Source organism: Lagopus leucura, unplaced genomic scaffold, assembly GCF_019238085.1.
Source record: "Lagopus leucura isolate 7727_CA_CO unplaced genomic scaffold, USGS_WTPT01 Super-Scaffold_100044, whole genome shotgun sequence".
In the NCBI taxonomy this organism is placed as follows: domain Eukaryota; kingdom Metazoa; phylum Chordata; class Aves; order Galliformes; family Phasianidae; genus Lagopus; species Lagopus leucura.
In genome coordinates, this window is record NW_024962291.1 from 2,991,484 (window position 1) to 3,014,297 (window position 22,814).

The window sequence follows — 22,814 nt, forward strand, 5'->3', positions numbered from 1 at the left end:
TGACAAGTAATTTGCTTGTAACTCTTCCTTCAGTACACATCATGGCGATGTGGTGCAAGCAGAAAGGATGCTGCTCAGCAGCAGGCAGACGCTGGTTTTCAGTGCCAGACTTTGGATTTTCATTTCAACAAGGAAAATTATCGTAACCTACTTTATCCATTTTCTCTGAGAAAGAAATGCTCTTGTTTTTTCCAGCAACTCTCTTGATTTTATAAAACGCTTGAAACTTGAGAAGAGACTGGATATGCTTTGTCTCCATGAGAACTACTTCATCCTGATAGATTTAGTGGAGAATGTGTCTGTGCTCCACGAATCTCCCCCTAAGAAATAGCTGAATGTATTGTTTCCAAATACTAATTCTCTCAACTTCTCAAAATCCCTTGGCACTTATTATATTCATTCCTCGCAAGCAGTAGTGAAAACAAATGTTCTTTGTGTAAACAGACTTTGACAGAATGTGGGAACCTAAATAAATATGGCTATAATATGGCATAAAAATCAGCTTCAAATCTGAAGCAAACTGAAATTGCATGTGTAAAAAGTCTTGTCATTCAGCTTCAGAAAAAAACAAACAGACAAACCAACAACAAACGTATGCTGCAAAGTATTAAAACAGGTACGTTTCAGTGCCAGCCACAATATGGTTGAAAACCCGAGAACGGTGTCAGTATGCAATGTTAAGTAAAACAGCTCCTCCAGAATGTCCTTTCACCTAAAAGATGATCTCTTGTGTGTTGTTTTCCTCCAAGAAAAATGAGCATCCTCCCAGCGCTGCCAGAGACGCGGGGCGTAGCTGTCCCTTCGGGTGGGCAATGACGTTGTAGGACCGATGGAAACCAAAGAGATTGTGAAACATTTACGTGGCTCAGTTAAGTTAGGAAAAAAGTCCTTACTCCAGAAAACACAACTGGCCACAAAGCCTTTCTATGAGATTGGATACCCTGGGTGGCTTTCTGAGGCATGAGGCCAAAGGCCAAAAGAGCAAAACCACCCAAAAAGTGTAATAATTACCTTTGGGGCAAAGAAATGGAACTTATGAATAAAGACAAGGAAAACCCATTAAGTAATATTATTGACATGTGCCTGACATCACCAGCAGCCAACCAGCACTCTCCACTTGTACTCTGAATTTCTGAAATCATTTCTTAATGGAATAAGGGTTTTTAATTCATAATGTCTTTCTACAGATGCTCAAGCACGCAGGTTTGCCAGCCATTCACATTCCCAGCCTGCATGATGTTAATAAATCCAAGGTGTAGTCGAAGCACAGTAGTAGTCCTCTGTTATATTAGTATGCAAACAAGTTTCAGCTTCGTGCAATAACATGAAATTGCTGTATATCAGCATTTCTTAAGCACCTGTCCCTGACAGTGCCAAGCCGCTCTGAGAATTACAGGGGGAAGAAATGAGAGAGACCATTTTCCATGCGAGATGTATTGCTGCAGCAACAAATATACCTTTCGATTACATAGTGTAAACAGTCTTCAGTGCCAATTTCAGAGGCAAAATTAAGGAAAACAGGGCTCAGACGATGCTACAAGCCTGAAAAATGTGTCTGGACCACATAAGAAAGGCATAAATGGAAGATTTGTGACTCTTGAGGTTTTCAAGCTTTAGGGTCCAAACAGCTGCTTTACTTCCATGTTTTAATAGCAATACAGTTTAAAGGAGAAGTGAAATCAGAGCAGAGAGACTATAGGATGAATAATGCAATTGTAGAGCCAAAACTGAGTACCCAATTAATGGAATGTGAAAGGTTGGTCGCAAGGATGGGAGTAGTCTTTAAACCAGGCAGTATCTCCCCTCCAAATATTTGTGTCCCTTCTCACCTATACCACAACAGAAATACATTTCCTCTGAGGCTGGATGCAAAGAAGACATCTTTTTCCAGAGGAAGGTGCACCAGCAAGGTGTGTTCCTTGCCATCTAGGCTTAGGGAGAAAATGAAGTCTTCCATCTTTAAAGGTACATTGGGGTGTGATGATACAGATTTCTCTAGAGTTTATCCTTTCTTTACTATTTTGGTTGGTCACTACAACATTTCAGATTTAATAATGGTTCTCCTCACTGGTCAGGGCACATCTGCAATTGCCCAATTCAAAAAATTTGATCCCACTTTTGAGAAGCAGCATCATATTTAGATGAATAAGGAAAAGGTCATCTGTAATTCCAAAATTCAGCTATTAATGACAGCTAAAAGAGGTACTTTAGAAAATGTGTGAGTGTTAATCATGTTAATTTATTGGAGGTGTTTTCAATGCAGAAATAATTGTATATTTGAGGGCTGAGTGGTACTTCAGATGTTGCTTATGTGTTGGGATGGACAATCAATTACTAATGCCATCTCTGAGAACTCAGATGCCTGCAAATGGTTTTATGCTGCAGTCTTCCTTATAGATCTGCTGTATCCACCTTAGCATATGCCCTGATCCTCTTTCTGTGTCCCTTTGTTCACTGAACCGAGCTGCACAATGTGCAAATACTGCTTTACAGACCAATCAAGCAGATACCTACTGCAGCACTGGATGGTGTTGGCACTGATGGTGCTCAAAGCATGGAAAAGGTTTTGCTGAGGGCAGAGAAATCCACAGAAGAGCCCACAGTATCTCTTTTGTGTTCCTCATTTGTTCTCTTCATATTTTTATTTATTTATTTATTTTTTTATCCTGCTGCTTTCAAACTTGTTTAGACTCAGTCGCATTGACAGTTTCATTTCATCCTGACTAAACATTACCAGTTGGAAGCACACCATACTCTACCAGTTGGAGCCACTTAGCTCTGGAACCTACTGATGACTGTTGAGGAATGCAATATCCTCTTCCCCTGCCCTGCCACCAAAGAGGATAGAACAACTCTGGCAGTAGCACTGATACAGGTCTGATACAGGTCTTTGCTTATCCCATTTTCTCTGTTACTGCTGCTCCACCCGGCCTGGTGGACCAGGAAAAGCCATTAATTGTTAATGCTGAACCATCCCTGCCTGTTGCTTGGGTACTGGGAACTGCTCAACTTTCCATGGGGAGGAGATCTGACTCTTTCCTAAATGTACTTTGTTTGCCTGGCAGAGTGACAAATTGGAAGCGGTGGGCCCATCCCAAAAGTCAGAGAGAATTCAGACTCTGCACACTGCATTTTGGAAATGAAACTGAGGATTACTAAACTGGTCTCATGGGAGCATTTCCTAAGTATGCTACCGGCCTTCCCTTGGGTGAAGATGCTCCTATGGTTTTGTTTCATTCATGTCTTAACAAGAGACACTTCAGTGTTGTTAACGATAAAAAAGCATCTTTTATGTGCTTACCACAATAGCCCAGCCACAAACTGGGAGTTTTGGTAAAGAAGAAAACACAATTCACTTTAGAGTCAGCCGGCAAAGTTTCTTTCCCATCAGCTTTTCTCTCTTCTTTTTGTTATTTTCCCTGTGGAGCCACTGAAGGCTAGTATACCCAGCTCATGCAGTGTGGAATCAGCAGACTCCTTCTAACTGTGCATCTAGCAAGCCTGCAGCAGCAGGGCCATGTTGCATCCCAACACAGCTGTATGTTGAGGCTTAGGGACACAGAGGAAAGGAGGCTGCGTTCCTCCCCTGTGCCTCACCTCTTCTACCACTCTAAGATGCAGAAGTTGGAAGTAAAGCTTTTGAGTTACCAGCAATTTCCACTTTGGTGCCTTATTAGCTTTCCTGTAGTGCTTTTATAAGACTGTTTATAAGACAATAGACAATAGAAGAAGTTGCTGAGGCTCCCAGTGGACACATGTTGACAATAAACCCCTGTAACAAAGGTCAAATGTGTGTTCCCAGAATAGCACTGGGTAACACTGCCAGAGGAGCACAACATGGCAAATGAACTGATACAGATGAGATGTCTTATTGTCCAAGCCATTGAGTCAGCTTGGCCCAAGAAGGCTAATTTTCCAGAAGACCTGATCTCTTTACTTACAGCAAGGATATGACAGCATGTCTCTTATACTGGTAATGCCTATGTCTATGCAAAGGTCCCTGTAGTCATAGATATAAAGCTACTTAAAGTGGTTTGAAGTGTAAAGATGCAACACCACCCTGAATGTCATGTTCTTGATCAGGTGCCCCCACCACCAGTGGAAAGCCTTTCTCTCCAAACGAGACACAAGAGTGAGTCAGACAGCAGTTTAATGTGGGTGGGGTGGCTCTGCATAGCAATAGGGGGGAAGGAATTATAAAACACTATGTCCTATTTCTATAAAGTTGTAACTTTACTTTTCCTTTGTGTGAAGTCTCCTTGAGCAGGAAAGCACTTGTAACACATGTACAAAATTAATTAATTAATTAATTACCAAGTGAAGTTTTACTCTTTCACTGGTCATTTTTCAGCTTCTTGTAGCACCTGAAAAGAGTTGAAAGCTTCTTTTTTAATATGTATTTGCGGACATAATGACTATGATCTGATAGCTAGACAATGACAAGTTGCCTGATGGTGAAGGTCAACCCTTCAGTTATCTGCTGAAGGTCAACTGCTGGCACACAGACCTCTCAGGTTGGATTTGAGATTTGAAAGCCAGCACACCAAGTTCCCCTTCATGTTACAGACATTGCATTGACTGCAAGTTGCCATGAGTGGCAATATGAGCTTGTGCACAAGACCCCGGTTTTACAGAAAAGTTTGCACAGGCTTCAGAGGCACTTCTGCAAACAGAAACTTTCTTCTTGAAAGACTATACATATCACTCCACAAAAAATACAACCAATCTATGAAGTGATCCAAGAAAGACTGCAAGACAGCCTAAGTGTGCACCATCATTGCAGGAGCAGAGAAGCAAGGTTGCTATCATGCAGTGGCAACAATTGTCCTCTGTTTAATGCCTATTTTTACTCTTCATGTCTCTATTTTTCCTGGCATGCAAAGAGCTGGAACTAAAGGCACCGCACCCGGGAGTGATGGAGGACGTTATGGCAGGAGTGCAGTGCCAAGGTGAAGGTTAGATCTTAGGCTCCCCTTGATTGGCATCACGGGAATTTTATGACCAACTTTGTCATATGAATACCTAAAGCTCTGGGCCAGGAGACAGGTTTGGTGTTTTTTTCCAATTTTGGAGCCCATTAGTAAGAAGCCAGTGGTGGAGAAAGGAAGCAGCTGTTCTGTAAAGGTCATATTGGTGGGCTACATAAATTTCCTTTTGCAGAATAGTAGTCCACCAAAGCCAGTGAAATCACTTAAAGACCCTGAGACACCCAAAAGGTGATACCATGGCCAAACTATCAGGGAATTTTTCAGTACAGCACACCTTCTATGCTCTTGGACAGCTGTGCCTCATCTGCCTTGCAGACTGGGCTTCCAGCTCAAGTAGTAGACTGAGGTGCGGCAGAAACACTGCATATCCACTGCTTCCAACCAAGCCAGTGACTTGAAAGTTTCCCAACAACAATATTGATTCTTCTTGGTTACTGAACTTCTGCAGCCAAATTCATAGCTCACCCGTCCAGCCCAGAGGATTGATGTCTTCGCAGCAACTGGCTCATTTTAAGCAAAGTTCCTTGAGGGATTGTTATTATTATTATTATTTACAACTGTCTGGTCTAGAATATATAGGAGCTAAGATAATTAATGAGTATCCCTGGAAAGACATGTGTTCCTGGAAATCCTCTTCTACCTTCATGAATTCCATTGCTCACTGTAGGTTCTGCCTTAGGAATGGAAACTAGCAATGAAAATCACAACCAAAATACCACTTTTCTGGTATACCAACACACTCTTGAAGGTCTTGCTCAAGGAACTATTAATTTTGTTCTTTTAAACGATGTGCATGTTGGCATGATGGACACATTCACTTTCTTGAGGTCTTTAATATCCAATCACAGAACCTTTCTCCACTTACGTGCATAACCATTTTGATTCTGCGCAGTCTAGTACTACCAGTTTGCTGGTCATTATTCATTCCTAATTTCTGTGTCAAAATCTCCAAGAGAAGAAAAATTCTGGAAGGAATAGGAAAAATAATGTGTCAGAAGCTCTAACAAAGCAGATAAGCAAGAATAGAAAGTAGATAAAATCTGAAGACCCAATGCTGTCTTCTGTAGGAGATACCCAACTTCATGTTGTCTGGATTGGAAATAATCTTGAAATATTTCTTCTAAACTAGTAGCAGTGAAAATATTTGATGGATATTTAGACATCTGTAATGTAAAGAGTTTGGAATTTCTTTGTAACCATCTTCAAGATGGGAGAGGGAACAAAGAAAAAAATCAGTAAACACACCATTATACTTTAATCTTCAGCCACAAACAAGCATTACAGTGTACTCCTTTTATTTACAAAAGGAGCTCCAGAGACATTTTTATTTCTTGGACATTGATATGTACAGTGGGTCCCACCAAAGCCACTGATTTAGTTGTTTCATTGGTTAAACTGCTCTGTAAATAGGAAAAACAAAATCTTCCTTTAACCCACCAATGCCTTACAAAGTTGCTCAGGAGAATTTGTAATGCGTGAGGCAGCAGCAGTCCCATATTAACTTACAGACTCCAGACATTATGCAACCTGAAACTTTCCTAATTATACTGGCCTCAACAATTCCTGCCCACACTTTCACATTCTCCCACTCTTACAAGTGTGTATAAAATCTAGGGTGATTTAACCCTTTATCAAAACGGAATGCTTGATTTTTAATTATTTAGGGGAAAAAAATAATTGTTTCTGACCTTAGCAAGGCAATTCATCCGAACCCAACTTTGAGATTCAGACTCCTGGAAAAAGAGCAAAGGGGCAAAGAGGCCTGAAGATGGTGGACACCTTACTGAAAACCACACTTATCTACCACTGGACAAAAGTCAAGATAAGGACAGGGGTTCGCTCAACAGTGACAAGCAGATGCATCTTCAGATGTCAGTTTGAATTTTGCTCAAGACAACACAGTTGTTGGCTTGTTGAGCTTGGATGCTCCAAGTGCAAGTGTGTGACTGTATGAACTGAAATGTCTGTCTCCTGATTCAGTCCACTAAAAATGACTTTCCTTTTAATGTAGCTTTGTTGACTCGCACCAATCTCTGGCAGAATATTGTCCTAAATCTGCCATAACTATTCTCAATAAGGACGTCTCCCAGCATATTAGACTGTGCTGCTTCTCTTTTCCTTCCCTGCCATTAGATATAGAGCAAGAGGAAGAAGTGAAGAAGGTGAAGTATTGGAACAGACTGTCCAGGGAGGTGATGAAGTCACTGTCTTTGGAGGTGTTCAGGAAATGTGGAGATATGACATTGAGGGACCGTGGTTCAGTGGGGAATATTAGCGGGGATGGATTGGGGTTGGGCTTGGTGATCTTAGTGGTCTTTTCCAACCTTAATGAGTCTACGATTCTATGAAGAGGATGAGTAAAGCTTTCCTTTACTGATCAGGCAGAAGTATTATTTCTTATTAAGTTTTGCAGCTGCTCTGAGCCTCCTAATTTCTAACCTAAGCTGGTTCTGTATTGCCTGTTATAGGACAAGCTAAACTTCAGTTTAAGCAGACTCTTCTTGCAGGAAGCTGAGCTGGCAATGGGCTTCCACAGATGGAAACTGGAATACTTCATGGTCCATGAGCTGTGACATATTTGAGTGAACTGGTTCCTAATGGTTCTCCTGCTGCTGCCTCTAAATCATCTACTTGCCTGCTGTAACTTAATTGTCCTTCAGCTGAAGACATCTGTCCCTTTGTTCTGTCTTTACCTTCATCTCACCATCGTCTGTTGGAAGTTATCTTTTTTGTGCTGCTGTCTCAACAGCCTGGGTGGTTGCTTTCTCAGTTATTTTCAGTTCATTGCTAACCAATCTAGAGGGGCAGCAGGAGAGTGGTTTGAAGATAGTAAGTTGTCCAGCTGGCTCAGTTGCTTTTGGAAGATGTGTGATCAAGCCGTAAATAGAACCATTTCCTGAGCTTTTCTTCCCAGGCTTTATCTTGTTTATTCATATGAATGGTACCTGGGGAATAGCTGCGTCTGGCCTTGTTTTTAATTTGCCTGTATTTCAGCAGTGTCATGTCATTACATTGGTGCAATACCAGATTTTGAGGGAATTCATCTTGATGACCTGTTCCTGATAGCCCTGTAACTATGGCCAGATGGAGCGTGAGCCGCCTGTAGCCACGCAGTGCATAGTGAGGAACATGCATTAGCATGTACAGCTGAGAAGATGTCAGAGCTCTCATCACAGCGCATTTGATAGATGCTTTTACTCCACAAAGCATGAGCCAGAGCCACTAGCTGAAAAGGTACAGGATGTTTCTTGGGGGTCTATGACACTGTGGACACATGAGAGGCTCTGTTCAGCATGAGAATGCACTGAGGAGCACCAGGTTGCTTCACGGCAAGCAGAGGAGATGCCAGCATAACCCATGCGCAGCAGCGGGTGCAATGTGCCTACATGTTCACAGGATTTCCACTCTGCTCACTGGTCCCTGCTCAGTCAGTGTGGCTTTGGAAAGCTGCATTTGCCTTTGCCGATTCCCCGTGTCACCCATGACACTGTAGCAGGCAGCAACACTTAATAACACACAGTGCTAAGCTATCCGCTTTGTTAGCATCTTTCCCGCAAGGATCTTAAAACACTTAAAGTGGGGAAATGATTCTCTGTTTTTACCAAAGGACTACGTACAGCCAAAGGATAAAGTGATCTTCACAGGAACACTTTCAAACCGAGCTTCCTGACTGCTTTTCCAAGAGCTGTTAAAGAATAGCGCTTTCATCCATCAGCCCTGACCAGCTCTGATCCCTGTGGCCACCAAACTTTTTTCCAGTTTACTTCTTCATGCAGAACCAAGAACTCTCCACTTCAGGAGTTTGGAGGGCATTGCCCTAACTCATGATTACATCTGAGGGTTTAGGCCCTTTACGTCACCATAAGCCTCAGGCTAACTCACTTTGGGAGATCTGAGTGTGAAGGGGAGTGTGAAGCTTCACCAACTGTTTAGCTCGGGCAATCCGAAAGTCCTAAGTAAAGTTGCTGTCTGCTTTTTGAGAGTAGGAGGCCAGTGGGATGCCTGGGGCTGCCAAAGGACTCACCAGCACCAGGGAGCACTCCCGAGGTGAGAAACGCAGGGTTGGGAATGGGTGGGCTGGTGTCCACATGAGCTGAGAAATGAGGCAGCTTATGGGCACCTTGTTTTCCATTTCATTACCCCAAGTGACTTAGAGCATTCAAAAAACAAAAACAAAAACAAAAAAACTTGTTTTTTTCATCCCTGTTTAACGAATAAGGGAAGAATGAGTCCCACAGCATGAAGGAGAGGTGGGTTTAGCTGATGCTCAGCCACTCCAACAGTGCACTTGGCTCAATGTTCCTCACGGCTTTACGTGAGCTCCAGTGCCTGAAGGTCTCCTGCAGCTGGGCCCATCACTGCATTATGTCCCAGGTGATCGTAGCACGAAACTTCACTTTCTAGGATTAAACTTCAGGATTTCCCTGCTCCTAAGTGAGTTCCAGCTCTCCGGAGTTAACAGCATCTTGGCCAGATCCTGCTTTCAATTACATGCAGATGTAAAAGGCAGAGTAAATGCAGTACTCTGCTATTCCCCCCAGGCCAAGCTGCTCTGTGCAAAGCTGGACCTTCCCACCTCCTGGGAGGTCGGAGGGAAGCCCCCAGAACAGCAGGAGTGTCCCGTTCCCTGATGGCACCTTGGGACATAATGCGCCTCCATGCTGTCTGGCTCCTCTGCGGCTGGGAAGGGGTTTGGATGCGATTCATTCATTGCAATCAAAACCCAACAAGTACTGGAAGAAAGTTCAAATGTATGTGAAATAACTTGTCCAAAAAGCTGGCAAAGGCAGCTTATTTTTCCTGTCTTACAAGAAGTTATGCAATCAAGTGATTAATTACCCGTGGCACGGTCTGAGGGGTGAAAGATTAATATTCCTGGAGACTGCTGCTGTTGACCTTGTGTTATACCCGGGATGGGAATAGCCCGAGCTTCCCAGCAGAATAAACCTTGCCCAATGGCGAGACTATCTTCTCCATAGTTGAGTGAAGAGGTTAAAGTTTTATTTTTCTTCCCAATTCTGTCCCTCCGGCAGGAAATGGTACCATCAAAAGACTCCCACCCATCTCCTGGATAAAAAGGAAGTTCAAGTCTTTTATAATTGAAGGGCTCTGCCTAATGCAGCCTCAGCCGTGTGGTGGGAGCCCAGCCTTGGACTCGTGCACTGGTGGGAAATGACTGAGACACGGTGCGTGTGCTAACCAGCGGGACGCGAGCTGCAAAACCATCTCAGCTGGTTGCACTTAGCCCCAGGGGGCGAACCTCAAATTCAATCACAATTTCAAATGACGGTTCTTGCATGCTCGTTAGTGCACAATGTAATATTATTTCTTTCCCGGGGAAAGAACCATTTCTTGGGATGTGACAGAATTATTAATTCTGCATGCGGTTGCAGTACTCATTCATTCTGCTCATCACGCAGAGCTGAGGGGTACCACATTTCTGCAGCATAGGAGGACATGCCTTTTCAGGCCCTAAATGCATTGCTCACCCTACCTTTTTTAATACAAGTCCGTTTGCATCAATTAGTTTCTGCCAAAAGTCCTGCACTGGTTTACTGTCAATAATGTCACCTTATAGCGAAATATATTTATGTGATACCTCACTTAAAAGATTACTTTTCAGTAACTTTTCTAGTCTAAATGTTCAATTCAAGAAGAGCTTGTTTTCCAAGGGAAGGGTGTAGAAAGACTTCAGTCATTTTAGTAAGTGAAAGTGTAAGTATTAACATGTAGCTTTCTCTTCATTTAAAAGATTGCCCACTGTTACTTAGTTTCTGCCCCATTCTTTTGTGCATATCTTAGCATATCCTACCCTTCATGTCTGACTTTGCTGTTTTAAATACTCTTTGAAAAAAAAAAGGTCAATATTCAATTTTAAGCTATATAAAGAGGGAGTAGAAGAACAAGTATATGCAATTTTTCTTTCTCAAGTAGTGGTTTCCATCAAAGCAACTTGGCATGTGAAAGCTCCTGGTAAAGGAGAGAACCAAACATAAGAAAGTAAACCAGAAAAAACAGGATGGGGGATGAGGGGTTACTTCATGTGCAATAAATAAAACCTCCTGTAATCTTTGGTCTTGTGAAAAGGTCAGTAGTGCTGGTGCCAAATAACTCCTTGCAGCAGGAATGCCGGACAGCAGTGAGGCTGCCAGGGCCAGTGGGTGCCTCTCTGCTGAAATGAATGGGAAGGATAAGACAGACAAAATGCAAGATGTTGAATGGAAGCTGAGTGGAGTGGTTGCTCAGGGCTTGGGAATGGTCTGTCTTAAGAGCTCTCTAAAGTTCTCCAAAAGACCTCTGTGTGAGGTGAAGCTCACAGCTCCTCATGTAGTTCATGGATGTCATTGGCCATATGACTTATGTGTGAGACTGACCTGGAAGAGCTTTGCACCTCGTTTGCTCCTGGATCTCTTGTCACAGTCTTGGGTTCAGAATAGGTGAGGCTGGAAGGCACTTCATGAGATCATATATTATAACTTCTCCACTCAAGCCAGATCGAATCGTGCAGGATCATGTCCAGTTGGGTTTTGAATATCTCCAAGAATGGAGATTCCACACCTTTCTGTGCAACCTGTGTCAGAGTTCAGAGTTCAACCATCCTCACAGTAAAAAAATAAAAAAAATAAAAAAAAAAAGAAAAGAAAAGATTCTTTAGTATTTAAATGGAATTTCTCTTCCTTCCGGTTATGCCCATCACCTGCCACCCTGTCACTGGACGTCACTGGAAAGAGCCTGACTCAATCTTTCCTTCTCCAGTAAGGTACTTATGTATAAGATCATCCCTAAGCCTTTTCTTCTCCAGGATGAACAGCCTCAGCTGTCATCCTCTCCTCACATGACAGATACTGCGATCCCTTAATCATCTTTCTGAGCCTTTGCTGAACTCATTCCAGCACATCTATGTTATGTATTGAGGCAACCAGAACTGGATCTAGATCTCCAATGCTGAGGACAGGGGTAGGATCACCTCCCTCAATCCTTCCTAATAGCCCAGGATGCTATTGGCCTTCTTTGCCATAAAGACATGTTGCTGGCTCACAGTCAGCTCATTGCCCACCAGGAACCCTTCTTCTGTAAAGCAACTCTGTAGTCAGCCAATTGGCTCCCAGCTCATAGTGGTGCTCTGGAGTTATTCCTTCCCATTCCATTGCCCTTTGAACTTTCTGAGGTTTGATGTATGGATTTGACCCGTATCTCCATACGCTAAGGTCCCTTTGAGTTGGAACCACAGCCATCTGCTGTTTTAACTTTTCCTCCCAGTGTTGCATCACAAGCAAACTTGCTGAGGGTGTCCTCATACCCATCATCCAAGTGATCTTAATGAAGATGTCAAACACAGCTGGCCCCAGTATTAACTCCTGGGGTGCACCAATAGTGAATGGTCTCCAGATGGGCTTCATGCTGCTGATCACAACCATTTGAGCTCAGTAGTTCAGCTAACTTTCGAGCCACCTCACTATTCATTTATGCCATCTATATTTCATCAGTTCATCTATGAGGATGTTACGGCAGACAGCGCTGAAAGCCTTGTTAAAAATGGCATAAACAACATCCTCTGCTATCCTCTCATGCACCAAGGCAGTCATCTCATCCTGGAAGGCTATCATGATGGTCAGGTCTGATTTTAGCGTATCAAGTTTTCCAGAGAGTGAGGTTTTGAGAAATCAGAGAAAGGGAGCCACACCTCATCTCTCTCTGGCCTTGGTTTTCATAATAGTTTGGGGGAAATTTGTGTTTGAGCTTTTGTTGTAACTAAGAATGCCTGTCTCCCTTCTGGGGACTTATGTATGTAAGGCAGAATTTACTGTAAAAGCTTAGTTACATGTGCTAGAATTCTAGACTCTGCTTTGGCATGAACTAAGAAAAAGAATAATCATTTAAAAATAAACCTAGCTATTGTATTTAACCTTGGCCCATGCAGCCAGTGATATTTTGTGAGACGTTCCAGCTATCCACAGATTCTTTTCACCAAAGCTTCCCTTCAGGAAACAAAATAAATTAATGATACAAACAGGAAGCAGCTGTCTTTTCCTAAATAATAATTAAAATGGGGTCCCCTTAGAGACGGGGGGGGGGGGGGGCGGGGAAGGGAATAAAAGGGAGGGAAAAGACCTGAAAAACTGTCGGTTTAACTTTGACCAGCCTTCAGAGGATAGATTTAGAATAGTGACACAAGCTGTGAGGCCAGGAGGACTTATTTTCTTATGAGCCATTTTTGGATTTAAAAAAAAAAGAAAAGGAAAGGTCTGTGAGATGGGCAGATGAGCGAGACAGAGGAATGTTGCTCTCTCAAGGCACACAAGCACTCCTCCTTCAGTAGTATTCATATGGAAAGAAACATTAATCATCATAATCATTGATGCTGTTCTTCAGTGGCTTTCATCTGCTATCAGCAATCACTAGGAAATTCCAGGGTGTTCCTGTCACAGTTCCTTGAAATTCCTCTTTAAGAAGGAAAGAGGACAAGAGGGCTGGAAGCCCAGCTCCTTCCAGTAGCACCAGGGAGATGGTCCTGCTGTGCCCCACACTGTACTGGAAGTGCAGGGACCCTAGAAGTGCAGGGACTTCTCCCCCAAGGTCTTAGCACCACAACCTGTGGGTGACCACAGAAATGTCTTGGACTCCAGCAAAGAAACCGGGGGAGATAACCAAGGCAGCCAAAGCCACACACAGCACAAGTGCTGGGACTTTTTATCTTCTGAGATAACTGGCCGAAGCTGTGAGTTGATACAGTGTGATGGTGTATTTCATAGCAGCATAAAATCACGTTTTACTGCAAACCACAATTTTGAGTTTACCGTCTCTGAGGAGAAAGTGTCATGACATAAATGTATGACATGGCCCTGAGAAGATTCCAGATGCTTCCTCAGTGAGTGCCTTGCCATTTGCTTGCATAGCCCTTACCTATGGCGCTAGGTGATTGTTGCTGCTGATCATAACATGTGCAGCTTATTGGAAGCTTTTTATGACTGCAGTTTCCAGTCGTAAAAGACTATAACCAACAACAAAAGGTACTGGTAAGGCACTGGAACAGGTTTCCCAGAGAGGTGGTAAATGCCCCATCCCTGGAGACATCCAAGGTCAGGCAGCATGGGGATCTAAGCACCTGATCTAGTGAATGTGTTCCCTGCAATTCCCGTTGCAGAGGAATTGGACCAGATGGCCTTTAAGGGTCCCTTCCAGTTCAAAATGGTCCTGTGATTCTATGATAAACCTGTGCCATGAGGCCTGATGAATTAGCTAGTGCCACCTCCCAGATACAGAGCTGGCGAGATAAACAAGCTTTGTGTTAAATTTGTAGGATTTCAGGATTCTGCTTAGCAAGAAAATATCCTTCTGTCAGCTGCCAAACATACCACTGAGCTACTAAATGTGGTAGGGATTTGCAGGTGAAGAAGGAGATGGTAGAAAAATTGGTGACAAGCCTTGAAGTCATCAGAATGTCACAAATATTGATTTCTGTTCCCTTCAAGATGTGGAAACTCCATGAATCAAAGTTTTACACCAACTCTGACACAATTTTCTAGAACTGATGGTTTTTAAGATAGGAAGACGATAAGACATCCGGATCTGAGAAAGATTTTGACACAGCCCCTTTTCTCTGTCCTCAGTGTCCCTATTACCTTTCTTCCTCGTTTTTTTCTCTTTATGTCCTGTTCTAAAATCTCGTGTTGACATCCTCTGAATTAAATGAGCAGCAATACATTTTCATTTTCAGCTGCGCACAGCAGTCTCCTGCCAGCCCTATATCTGTAGCACTAAAGAGGCAGTGCTAATCTAGTGGTAAAAATGCAAAGGCTTCTTATAACAACACAGGGCTTGGAAGTTTCAGAAAGTTCAGGCAGGGCTGTCTCAAACACTTAGCAACCTTCACCAGGTCACAGACTTTTTCCACAGAAAGTTTTATCTTAAGTTCCTCTTAGATAAGGATGCTGTCTTGACAGTCACCATGGAAATTCCTGTCTGTGTCCTCTGTGTGAGAGGGAAACGTGTTATGGGTCTCTGATGGAAAAGGAAACATTGCCATACGAGGAATTTGCAATGTGTGTGCATTTCCACTGGAAGCACTGTTCTCTCCTTGGCTCTGTTTGTTGTCACCCATGATCTCTGCTGTAATATCCAGCACTAAATAAGATGATGCAATTTACCTCTTTTCTGCCATGAGGTGCACTGAAATAATAATAGCAGGGTGTTCTCCTTCCCATGGTCAGAAGACATTCAGTAGAACTAGTGAATTCTGGACAAGCACAGTTCTTAAAACAGAAAACTTCAAGAGCAACAAAAGGAGTTAGTACTTCTCTAGTGCCACAGAAGCACCGCCATGGGGTCCTAAGAACAAAAGCAGATGGCAATGTGGATATCACCTTTGGTTTGGCATGCGCTTGCTGCATTATATGGAGCAAAACCAGCAGGGTTGCTTGTAGTGTTAAACATCAGTGAAGCTGATGCGCTTTACTTTGCAGGGTCTGGCCTTGCTGAAATGCAAAATTATTAGATGTCCTCCACTTAGCATGCCTTATCTTCCCAAATGAAGTTGTTACAGTAATAAAATTTGGAGAAAATCATTTAAACAGCAAAGCACAAAAGAAGGGGGAAAGAAAGGAGACGTATGTCTTTTGAGGCTTCTTGGCTCCCGACAGTATATGTGCCCTCGTTTTTAGTTCAAACTAAATTAATCTATTAAGGTACAGGAAACCTAATTTCATATCTGACTCTTCTTGGGCAGACACTGGAATACCAAAAAAGGCAGCTAGGTCTTTATCACAATGCACAATTCAAGGGAAGTAAGAGGTATTATTCATGAGGGTGTGACGTGATGGCCATGCTGATTCACTCTTGCACTCCAAAGCCCTCCCAGTATTTCCTAAGCCTTGTAGCACTTGGAGTCACATTTACAAGGGTCCTTATTTGGTGAAGAGGGATACATGTTTAGGCCAACCCTTTTCCCTCCCTGCCACAAGTTATTGTTTTAGAAATGGTTCACAGAGGTGTTTTGGCTTTTTTTTTTTTTTGTGTGTGTGTGCGTTGTTTTTTCTTTTTCTTTTCTTTTTTTTAAGATTAAGCTCCCTGTGGCTAAGAATAGCTTCTGTGATTATGTGAGCAGCAGCAAAATGTAAAAAGAGTGTGAATAATGTGAATGTCACTGGAGGCAAAAATCCCACTCCACCCGACGCGACACAGTCCACTTTGATATGTCTCCGGGTGGCGCTTGGCTAATTTTGTATCTTCCTCAGTGGGATCTCCAGTTGATGTGACAAAAGGGATAGCAAAGTGAGAGCAATCATTCTGCATCAAGTAATGCCTCTGGTACTGTAAACATGCTGATAATCAGAGACTGCCAACCCCAGAGGGTTATGAGCATTGGCCAAGCTGGATGTTTTGTTCCATAACAGATGGCTTGTTATGAAGTACCCCAAGTTTTCAACTGATGGATTCTCATAAGGTAGCTCCTGGTGTAGCCATGCCTGCTTTGCTCTCTGACTGCTTGGAGAGAGCTACAAATAATGTGGGATTTTTTGCCAAATTATCTCTCAGGGGGCCCTAGCGTCCTGATAGGTCCTGATTCTCACCAGTTTCTCAGAGCCAGAGTAGGAAACCCAGGACAGGAGGCCTCAAAGGACCAGCTGGAAGGATATGAAGAGAAGGCTAACAAGGCCACTCAGCTGTTATTTGTAGACTCATCATTAAATGCTGTTTTCCAGGGAAGAGAGAGCTGAGAATGGCTCAAACTGTTGAAACTACAAATAAACCTTTTAAAACAGATCCCAGGTGGAATGAATAAAGTCCTGTGTGCTTGAGTTTGCTGGGAAGCTGTAGTGGAAATGCTAAGTCATAGCCTGAACCAGTGATTGAGCACCTGGTGGGAAGGCAGTACCAACCCAGGGGAACTCATGTGTATGCAATCCACCTGAGTGACTGGAAGGAGTGGAGCTAGGAGAGCTAGGATCAGCTCCTTCCCAGACTTTGCTTAAGGGTTGGCAGTGCCTCCTTGAAGGGTTCCGAAGGTAAGCAGCTTCATTTCTTTGTTTATGTGCCTATAGTTGTTGTGTTAGACCAAGTCCTCACTTGCTGCAGCCTAGGACTTTGCTGCTTTGCTGTCACTGCTGTACTTTCTATTGCATTACAGAAGCTGAAGCAGTTCATCTGAGATGTGCTGTATTAGCTGCTTCAGTATTTTCTTGCCCAGGTGCCCGTAAGTACTCAGAAACTAAATGGGCAAACTAGTGACCAGAGTAGAATTATAATTTAATGCTGCCATCTGGGTTTGCAACAGTTTCAGCATGGTCTGCTGGAGTGGGAAAAAGTAGGACAAGAATGCAAGAGAAGTAGCGATGTACAGAACCAATATTATTGCCAAACACTTGATGATATCAAGTAAGTAAAGTAATGGACTACTTGGGAATTATGTGCATAGATCTCTCTGAAAGCGTTGCCTCCTATTTATTTCCGTGGGAACTACCACAGATACAAAGAGCACAGTAACAGTGTTTGATAGAGCAAATTCTCAGCACTACAGCATGCTAGTTTTCAGCATAGTCACCACCATTAGCTATGCATTTTTGCCTGTGATGGACAATAATCTGCGTGCTTGTAAAAATCTACACCAGTGGAGGTGTCCCACTGTTTTATAGCTGCTATGATGGCAATGTTGATAGGAAAGTGTTGCCCACACAGTCCATCATTCATCAGCCCAAACAGATGAAAGACAGAAGGTGGCAAATCTGGGCTGTACAGTGGGTGTGGTAGGACAGTCCAGCCAAGATTGACATTGTGTTCCATGGCCTTCAAACTGGTACAAACCTTGGCATTATCTAACCTAACATCAAGCCCCCAACAGAGCTCACAAGTCAAAGCCTAGGGAGGAGTAAGAACAACAGCAAATGTGTACAGTACTTCCCCTCACTGCTTCCCCAGCCTCCAACTATTTTCAGCTCAGGAACTTCCTGAGCCAGATATGGTTTCTGTGTTTTTAGTAACTCTCAGTATGTTTCTTTGCAATGCACTCTTCTTGAATCTGTATACGTGTCTCATATCCACCACATCCCTTGGTAAGAGACCCACAGCTCTTCTACCTGTTGTACTAAGGGCTATCTCCCTTTGTTGGATTTTTAGCTTGAGTCCTTCTAGCTTTAATAATGCTGCCCATTTTTGCACAGGAAGAATCAGCACAACCTGTTTGATCCTGCTCCATACCTCACAAGCCCAGAGGCCTCTCTCATGTACCTCCCAGTCATTTCTTCTGTACCTTGAAGATACCTGTTCTACTTGGTAAGAAACTGAGCTGCTGGGCAGATCTTGTGAAGGACTTGTGCTATTTTTGTCTATGGCCTTACCCTCAGACTCCAGTGTGTCTTGTTGCATCCTGTAGTCATGAATGAAAGCCTCCAGCTTGCTTAGAGCCCGAGTTCCAGCTCTAACGCTGCAAGCATCACGCTTTGACAGAGTTATGGGGATATAAATAATAGCCTGCACTCCAGTCTCAGGGAGGAACTGTTCCTAACCATGCCGTACTCGCACAAGCCATTCCTGGAAGCCTCTTCACTTTCCCATCTTCCCTTGCACCTCCCTAACTTTGCTACTAACCCATACTCTGAGCTTCATTTCCAGGGTCTTGTGAGGTTATTCATGTCTACAACCTGCTTTTTGTAGGCAAACTTGTGAAGGCTTTGGCTGCAGCCAGTACCTTATCCCTTTTTTCTCATTGCGTTGGCATGTAAGCCCCTTGTAAGTGCCCAGAGAAACCAGGAACTTGCCAGCTGCCTAAGTCTTGCTGAGTACCCGTTGGAAGCATGGCGTGCTCACTTCTGGCTGTGTGTCACTGTGACCTCCTAGCACGCCATCCAAAATAACCTTGTGCATGCAACCAGGAATAGAAAGAAAGGAAGGATGCATTTTATGTAAATGTAGTCAGAAAGTCTGCAAGACAAATTGCTTGAAGTGGTTTGAAAGATAAAGAAAAATGACTCATTTCCAGAAGGAACTATTTCTGCTGGGCTGAGAGGAGTACTGTGCCTTAGACAGGTATGTGGTTGCCATTACAAAAGGTGAATTTTTCTTGTCATGTGGGTGGACTGGAGGTTGACTGGTTCAATATACTGTCCAATGGGCATGCAGGTGAGGTATGCTTTCTAACACTGACAGAACTCTGCAGCTGGAGAATTTATCAGTTTGCCAGCAGTGTGGTTTTACACACAGATTTTGCAATAAGTGCCACTGTGTTCTCAATAGAACATGAACCTATGAGGCACATGTTCCCAGGCAAGCAGACTGGCAGCCCAACTAATTTCGAGTAACAGTATATTTAATTAAATGGTCTTTTTGTCATGAAGCCAATGGGCAGCTGTGCAGAGGATGGAGTGACAGTGGCCAGCCCAGGCAGCCTTGTCCCAGCGAGCACCAGCAGAAATTTCCTGTACCCCTGGGCCATCAGCTCTTCCAATGCTGATTGTTCACTGATGTTTGCCAACACTTCCCCACAAATGCAGCTATTTGTGCCCTTATGCAGCAGGCAGAAAGCAGTCACTCGCTCTTCCCCTAACCTCCTGCAGACAATTTCATTGAGCTAATCTATGGCTGTTGACAATATCAGGTTACCCAGGCTCCAACCAAAAGCAGGTTGTGGCCCATTTCTGAGAGAGACCAGCTATCGTTCATCACAGCTTTCATTACAGCACTCCTGGCTTTTCCAAAGCCCTCCTCCCTTCTCCATCCATGGAGGACAGGAATGCAGTTTCACCCGGAAACCACCTTTCCCTTTTAAGTGAGTGCATTTCTGAGAGGCTTTGGTATTTCCCATCTCTTGATACCACATTTTTTCCACTGAATCCGCAAGCAGTGCCAGGAGCTTCAGCGAGTGCCTAAATCCATCAGCACACCAGGAAGCACAGGAAGCCAAACACCGAAGCTTCCCATCCCGTGTGCAGCCGAGGGGTCAGAGCCGCTCTGCCCTGCGGCGCGACGACCCATTACCGTCCTCCCCTCGTTGCCAGGACAGGAAGGTGCTCTCAGCCCGGCTCCGGCACCCCAAGCCCTCCCCGGGCCACCTCTTCCTCTGAAGGCATGCCGCAGATGCCGGGGCTGGTGGCCGGGTGGCACAAAGCCTGCATTGTCCGCGCTCGCTGCCCAGAGAGGCGATCTAATTGTCTTCCCCTGCTCACAGCAACAATTTGCTGGCAGCGAGGCTTGTGTCATTATATAACTGGAGATAGCCTGACTTGTAAACAGATCTCCAGAGCATGTCTGTCTTGCCTTATTTTGGATAAACAAGAAGTTCCAAGCTGGCTGATGATACCTTGGTGCTGTTTGCGAGGGCACAAAAAGCAGTGGCAGGGGTGAGCAAAGACTTTGTGGGGGCAGTTTCTCAGGGCATCACCTTCTTGTTCACATTGGTAGGAAGTCAGTCGGGCAATTCCGGGAAGCCCGTGAGATTTTGTGGCTCCTTTAGTACTGTTCGATGTCTATGCTTGTATTTGTGAGTTTTCCTTTTCCCTCTTCCTATTTCCTAGCACTATTCTATGCTACCTGGGAAGGGCAAAAGCTGTCCTCTTCTGTTCCCATCCATGAGGGAACAATTCCATGCATGACTTCTAAGCCAATGAGGGACTGCCTATCACAGAGGATGATGTTCAGTCTGCTTCCTCCTCTCTTCTGGAGACAAACCCTGCCAGAGAAACCAAAACCTGTACCCTATTGGCTAAACTTTCACCTAAGCAAAGGGAGAGATACCCAAAGATGTCTTCTGCCACTGCTCATTAGAACTGAAGCCAATGTCACCACATTGTGATAGTCATCATTTACAGGTATGTATCGTATGGTATTTATTGGTATGGGTTGATGTTTGGACAAGGTGATCTTATGGTCTTTCCAACCTTATTCTATGATCTGTGCTGCTCACACCCCTAGGGATGCCCTGCTCCTGAGTTTGTAGAGAATAAAGTACTCTTCCTTTTTGGCTTTCACCTTTTATGCTTGAGCACATGATTATATCAACAGATGCGGATTCTAGCCTGGAAAGCTGCTTGCCACTGACTGCAGGGGACAACTTAATCTTCATGTTGACTTTATTGCTGGGTTTCCTAGATGGCTGTTTTGCTGCCTGAGCCTGAAGTAGCAAGGGAGAAAGGGGAGTCAAAAGGAGAAATGAAGTCCCTTGGCTGGAATTTCAATCCTCTCTGATTTTTCTTTACAAAGACTGAACAGGCTTAGAGGAAAGGGCTGCTCAAGACTTGTCAGATCCTTCCTGAAGGCAAGTGTCTGCAGTGCTACCCTTCCTGGAGGACTAAATCTGAATATCCCAGCATCAAAAACAGGCTATTTACCTCTTTAAGGACATCCCCTTGCTGCACCTTTCCTCTGCTCTCAGTATCAAGTTTGCCTTTTTTTCTGTCTCTCTCTCTTCTCTTTGCTTTTCCTGGGTGTCTGAAGCTCTGGACACTGTGTCACTCCCACAGAAAGAGGGTAGAAAAATACTCTAAGGTTGCACTGTAAGGTTGCAGCTCTGTTGTAGCTTGGCAGCTGCTGGCTCTGCGCGTCCATCTTCCTCCGCTACTCTCTCCCCCACTGTTAGATTCAATTTCATAAATAAATACCCCACGTATTGACGTCATTATAGGCCTTGAGAAATAATACTCCTGCCGCTTTCTTTGCTAAGCATGGGGAACGGAGGAGAGAGGGAGGAGGAACAGAAGCAACAACGTCTTGGAAGATGAAGACTTAATATTCTCCTAATCGCCTCCCTCCCTTTGTGGCTATGACCCAGCTGTGAAGAATACAAAGATTACCATTATCAGCGTGCCCTTGTGGCTTGAGAAAGGATAATCGAGTATCAAAAATTCCTATTTCAGACTATTTTTTTCAGGAGAGAGGATGATGGGGACGTATTCTGGAAGGGTAACCTCAACAGTCCCTGTGCTCCTGTCATGAAATTAAGAAATTTGTATCCAAAATGAGCTCACAGTTCATGTTTCTGTGTCTTAAGACACCAGTGATGTTTCCAGCCATGTCTCATTGAAAATCTCTTTCCCTCACTTCATTACTGGAGGTCAAGAGGTTGCTTCTTAGACTAAGCTGTGACAAGTCAAAGCCAAGACCACTGACTTTGTGCCTTTTTTTTCTCAGTTCTAACATTCCACTGTGGTACTCCTCAAAACTGTGAAATAATTTGCATTTTTATTTTGCTAGAAGAATGAAAGATTCCCTTCTCTGTGTCCTTACTCTTTGCCAAGCAAGAGCCTAGCAGGTTAGAAACCTCAGCTTTCAGATCAGTGTTGGCAGATACCAGGAGAAGGAAGGGAAAGAGGATCTTGCAGGGCTCTCTGCAAAAGCTGGCATGATTTGATGAGCAAGGCATTCCTTGGGATGCATGCAGCTGAGAGTGCAGCAACAAAGGGGGGACAGAAAAGACACCAGATGTGGAAGTTTCTTATAGCTGATTTGCTTTATTGATAATGTATTACAAGTGGGAAGTACAATAGGTGCACAACCTGGGAAGTGTGCATCTTGTCTATTGCTGGGTGCAGACAAGTGACATTGGTGATCAGTACCTTCCCCAGGCTTCCCCACAGATACATAAAACATCAGTGGACAATAGTATATATTGGAAAAAAAAAAAAAAAAACAATAAACAAAAAAAACACAACGAAAAAACAGTTTAAAAAAAAAAAAAAAACATCAGCAAGAAGAACAAATACAGTTCTTCCCTTCACTTAGTGCAGCTAGGTACATCACCAAAAAAAAAAAATGAGCTTTTCAGAGCAGAAGGATGAAATGGATGGAGCTTTGAGGGAACAAGGAAGTAAAGGAATCTGTCTGTAGGTTTAGTCTATC

General features: G+C 43.7%; 1 long non-coding RNA gene across 2 annotated transcripts in view; it reads left to right on the top strand.

Annotated features, from left to right (window-relative positions):
* Positions 1 to 20,781, top strand: part of LOC122187222 — a 167,219-nt gene extending 146,438 nt beyond the window's left edge. For both annotated transcript variants that reach the window (XR_006181262.1, XR_006181261.1), the window contains exons 3-4: positions 18,146 to 18,257; positions 20,495 to 20,781. This is a non-coding gene — a long non-coding RNA (uncharacterized LOC122187222). The remainder of the gene's footprint in view (positions 1 to 18,145; positions 18,258 to 20,494) is intronic.
* The last annotated feature ends 2,033 nt before the right edge of the window (positions 20,782 to 22,814 follow it).